Source organism: Ostrinia furnacalis, unplaced genomic scaffold (genome assembly GCF_004193835.3).
Source record: "Ostrinia furnacalis isolate ACB-3 unplaced genomic scaffold, ASM419383v2 OfSCF4318, whole genome shotgun sequence".
Lineage (NCBI taxonomy): Eukaryota > Metazoa > Arthropoda > Insecta > Lepidoptera > Crambidae > Ostrinia > Ostrinia furnacalis.
This window is the reverse complement of record NW_021134557.1, coordinates 69,865-75,864: the sequence shown is the minus strand read 5'-3', so window position 1 is coordinate 75,864 and position 6,000 is coordinate 69,865.

Sequence of the window (6,000 nt, the reverse complement as noted above, 5' to 3'; positions counted from 1 at the left end):
AGTTTCAGCAAGGGTTTCAACACAAATATTTATCTACATTACCTAAATAACCATATCAGATCTATTGGGGTATATCTCACATATTTTTCAAGTTAAAATGGCATACAGAATAAAAACTTTAAATTGCCAAGGACATACACATAATCACTTCTTACAGATAATGAACACACAGCGATATCGTCATTAGTGAATACTTTTAGATAGATGTCCGCATTACTGCGTGTCGAGGCACGACAGTCGTGCGACAACGACTTTATTCAATAGTTATAAGTATAGTAGTGTTGCCTTCCAGTGACATGTATTTCTTGACATCGAAGCTATAACAGTCGTTGTTGACACAGAAATGATCAAATCAAAGCTTTTGATGCCAATAAATTCAAAGGAATCATGCCTTTGAAATTTAAAACATTGGTCATACTATTTTCTTTGAAACTGTGAGTCATTTCTAAATCAGGTCAACATAATGAGAGGGTTAATGCGCTATTTTCGTACGATTTTAATTATCAATCTCGCGCAAAATACATTTTAAACACGATTTTCTTTCAGTTAATGTCCGCGATTTTATATTCATTGAGGAAGGTCCCTTTTTTGCCAACTGGTAATCGAACCCGATACCCTTGGAATGAAAACCGAGGTCCCGCATAAATTAATATTACCCGTTTAAAGCGCCTACCATAAACTGACTCAAAATTGTTTATTTTCTCCTTGAAATTTAAATTATTCCTATCGAGTACATTATCGATTTTACAAAGTATAATTATAAATATTCGTAGAGGATTATCAATGCTAATCATGGGAAGAAAAATATGGCATTTATGCTTGCTGAATGAAAAGATATTTGGTAATATGAATTTTACATACATTTGATGGATATAAAGAAGCTGAAGTGGCAAGGGTGTGATCTCTTTACTGCCCGTCTTCGCTTCGAAGACGGGCAGTAAAGAGATTGCGCGTGGGCAGCTCCAGCGCGATGGAGATGCACTCGTATAGTCACAAATTCTAATATATTTTTGAACAGTATTATTATAAAACATCAACATATCGCACTAAAACATAGAAAGAGCGTTGGAAAACAGTAGCCGATATCAAATAAAGCCTTCAAAAGTTTAATAAAGAGTACAATAATCCGTAGCCTGTCAAAGTTTATTCACGCTGGACACTGCGCGCTGCGCCGGGGAAATATGAAGAATTGCACGCGGAATTGGAAATTTTCGTTGCAGATATTTTCAACTTTTAGGTTTTCCCGAAAAAAACTGTTACGGAATTATTACTCTAACAATACTCTACACAACAAGGACGCTTACTAAAGCAATATTTTTTCGTTTCGAGTGATACGAGTAGCTTTTATGCTGGGAAATAAAACTATTCCCAAGAATGAATGGCAATCTTTCCTTGACGACGAATCGTAACGTAGCCTACGTTACGATGTGGGAAGGTTTAAATTCAGAATTATTCATAATATCATGCACTTTATATCGTTAGTCCTCGCGGTCCTAGAGATAGCTTGATTCGGAGAACCAGAGTTTAATTTTCCTATGTCTGTCTTCAACTTATATTTTGTCATATTATTTAGCTAATGGAATACGAAATCTATATATTTAACCCTTTCAGACCCACGACGAAACTAAACAAGGTAGTAATAAAAAAACTCGATATTCATTATCTTTGGGGATCAGAGAAAATGAAAATTGAACATTTTCAGTGGTACTATGTTGTTTTCATGGTTTTTCAGGGGGCGTACAATTGTATCATCGTGGGCCCAACTCATTCAAAGTCCCGATACAAAAAAAATTGATTCGAGGGCATTTAATGCAATTCATAGTCCCATGAACCCCAAAGATTATTTTGATTTCATTAGATCTACATTGCGATTTCATTTGCTGGCCTTTTTCGGCCATTTAATATTGCTCAGCAGCGATAGCAAACATTACAAACAGATCGGCATTAAAATAAATTTCTAAGTACTCCGCTAATGATTTGGGCTGTTCATTACTTTAATTATCTTGAGCTTGACTAGTTGTCTTGCCACGAAATCTTTTTTTTTATCCATTTGCCGTCATTTTGATTGGGGGTTGCCCTCAAAGATGAGAATGGAGCATCATTCTTGGAGGAGTAAGAATCTTCTAATCTTGCACACATGCCCCATGAACATCTTCCATATCTTACTGTTCCAGTAACTCCCCAATTGTATCGTAATTAAGGAAAAAAAATATCTAGCCAATGCAATGTAGTATGTAGTTTGGCCCGCAGTGATACAATTGTGACTTTATACTTCTGTGACACTTTTTCTTGAGAATTAACCAAAAATACAAACAAATTTATTCACTATTACGTAAAACAGTTCATAATTAACTATAAATCACAATAATAACATAGCAATGGCATAATTTTAATGTAATTAGAATCACTCACACGCAGCGATACCCTAAACAACAGCAACGGCAAAATGAACCCGTTTTAATTTGAATTTCGCGGCGCTTGCTGGCTATCTTACTCACACCAATAGATAGAGCATATCCGTCACAATTGTGCGGCTGTGGGCCCGATCACTTACGTCTTAAAATACCGCCAAAATGTATCTTTAAATTAACGTCACAATTGTGTTCGGCTGGGCTGAAAGGGATAAAAGAAAGTTGTGTTAGTTACTTCGCTTATAACTCAAGAACGGCTGAACCGATTTAGCTGAAAATTGTCAGGGAGGTAGTTTAGAGCCAGGAGAAGGACATAGGATACTTTTTATCCCGTTCGAAATAAAAAAAAAGTCTGCTTATTTATTGCCATTAAGGCGGAACAAAGTTCGCCGGGCCAGCTAGTACGATATAAGAAACAGTTTACAATAATCTTTATTTTTTCAAGTTTACAAAAATAATAACGTTTTCTTAAATGCTAACAACATACGTTTGATTATTGATCTTGAGCTTAGTACGAGTATAATGGGCTAACGGAACTATTAGTAATTCTTTAAAAATAAAAACTATTTCGTTTTTTATTTATATACCCATCTTGTTACGGATCATAACTAGTACTATGAGAATTCAACTGCCAAGACTTATCTTTCTGCTTTCCAGGGACTAAGTGAGAAAAATAAGTGACCGCTACATTTCGCCAGAAAGAAATAAGTACAGGACGGAGCGAGAAGAATGAAGCCATGAAAAATTCTGTGTCCATCGGGCCGGCTGATGAAGCGCCGCGATGTGTGCAGCAGAGCCACCCGCCGGAGTTTTGTTCTAATTAAAACGCGCATCGACGCCATTGCAGTGGGAAAATGTTACACTTCAAAAGCGAATGCATTTTTAAATTACACCTATGTGTCTACTCACGGACATTGCCCGCGGGCGGCGTGACCGGAGGGAGCGGCGAGCGTTCGGCGAACGAACGAGCAATGTTCGGTTCGCGAGCGAACATCGAAGAGGACGATCCTGACGCTCTCTCTTCAACGACTTTGCACAAAACGGTCTCGATAACATTGTTAATTATTTATACCGAATAGACAACTAATTGTATACAGTCCACTCTTTCATTTAATTAACTTCTACTACACTCACTATCGAAGTAACACTATGTTTGGGTTACAGATTAAACCTATTTTAAGTGAATTATTTATTCTCTACCATAATAAAGAAATTTTATATGAGTATGAATTATATTCAATTGGGATTTGTTGTACGAGTAGATAGAGTTTGTTACAACTACGTTATTTTCAATATAAACAACACTTCGTTCGAATCATCTCTTTATGATACGTCTCATTAACTAACCTATGACATTACAATTAAAACGATAAACGTATAAAATACAAATGCATATTTTATGATTTGCATTCTTCTTTTACCGGTGCCGTTGCTGTTACACTTCATAGTAAAACTCTATCAGAATTTACAAGAATGATTCTTTCTAAAATGGTTTCCGATTTAAAGAACGAAAAACGGGTAATTTGTAATCATCTAATATATCATCATCATTCATATTAAGCTACCCGAAAAAAGTTTTTTTAATTGGCTGGTATGAAATTAACTGATTAGAATTTGATGTTCCGAGCATTTTCCGAGAGATATGAAAAACTTATTTAATTAACGAGCAAGTTCTTATATTTCTTGCTTCATAATTGTCCAGAGAATACTAAGGCCGAGTTGTACCAGCTAATTTTAACCGTAACAATAACAATAACCGGTGCTTTTTGAATGGAGTTTGACAGATTTTTGACGTTTGTCAAAGTTAAAGTAAAATGGTGCAACTCCCTAATTCTTACAATAGGGGAGAGTTCGGTATATTGTACCGCCGGGTAAATTGTACCACCCTCATATTTCGTAAAGTATTTATTGAATGTCTGTGATTGCAACACTCAGCGAGACACAACTAAAATCAATTAATATCGGCCATGTGGTTTTTGCCATGACAACAAACACGATTGTTTTATTTTGAAAAGTATTTTTTCATTGTTTTCAAGTAACTTTTGACAATACATGTTTAGATTGTAATTTTGTTAAATTTAATCACAGGATGTTTCTAATATATTATTTAGAAGCGTAAATTAGTGTGGATTACAATTATTTAAAACATTTTTCGGTATTTATAAGCTATATTTTTTACCGATTTTTAAAAAGCACTATCACCTAGTCGGCTAAATTGTACCACATCAAGTTGTATGGAACTTTACCAAAGGATTTTGAAATTTTTTTTAGTAAATCATATTTTGAAGTTATAATAGCGTAGTTATGTTTGACAAACAATAAATGAAAGCAAAAGACTGGCAAAGTAGATTAGGTACAAGTGTGCGTTACGATAATTGGAATTACAAAACTTGTACTTAAAATCGTGATAACGTGTAAAACAATATCGATTGTCTATGTTATTAACTACTGTTCCTCTTCGTTTCCTAATTTATTAAGAATGTATCATATAATATTTTGCCATAGTTTTTTTAAAGGCTTGAAATTTATTGAAATCCAATTTAGTAACCCTGTGGTACAAATTATCGAACCGGTTGGCTAAATTGGACCGAAGCTCTGAACTCGTACTTTATTGATTTGTGCTAAATATACAACAATCATGTTAATTAATACTTATGAAATAGTAAGTTGAATAATGTATCTTTTATTATATACCATGGACATTAGCAAAAACAAAATAAAACTATGTGTAAAATGGGATTGAAAAAAACTGGTCCAAATTAGCGGACTCTCCCTTAAATAATATGTAATTACTATGGCATACCTACTTACTTAAGATTTGCTTTGCGGGACTGATTTTATTTTACTCATAATATATTTCCCTGCAGAAAGAGACTGAAAGCAGAAATAATAAATTAAACAGCTAGAGATACCTACGATACTCTTGTTTGTTACACAATAGACAGTTTGACACCATACCCCTATAATTCGAAACCACAACTTTTTTAAAAAGACCCTTCTTTCTGGTAATAATAACTTAATTAATTTTATATTACCTGTAAATTACGATTTTTGTTCGCATTGTAATTGAAAAAAGTAGTTTGATTGAGTTGACAAAATAGGGACGTCACTTTGCTTGTAGTGCCATACAAAATGTATGGGAGAGTGGGAGAGTTTCGTTTTGACAGTTTTAAAAAGTACGTCAATTGATTGGTGGTGTCAACATGTCTATTATGACTTATAGTGTTTTGCCTTAAATCAGTTTAATTTTGTTTTTTAAAATGATGGCTTTAGAATAATATTTCCATAGATCATTAGACACCTATCTGACTAATCACGGTAATAAGAAAAACCTGCCTGCCAATTGAACATAAAATACGTTGTAATAAAACTGATAACCCAGTTTACTTGCCATAAATTATTGGAAATAGGTTAGTTAGTTGCAGTTTTGAAGTTAGCGTGCTCGCGGCGCCGGCGCAGCCGTAACGGTCCGCGCGCGTTCGCTAATCACCCCGTGATGCGATGATGACTAATGACTGATGCCTCTTTGTCTGCCTCTCAGCCCTCGCTCGTAACTCGATTTGGCCACGATAAAGTTATCTTAATTAAT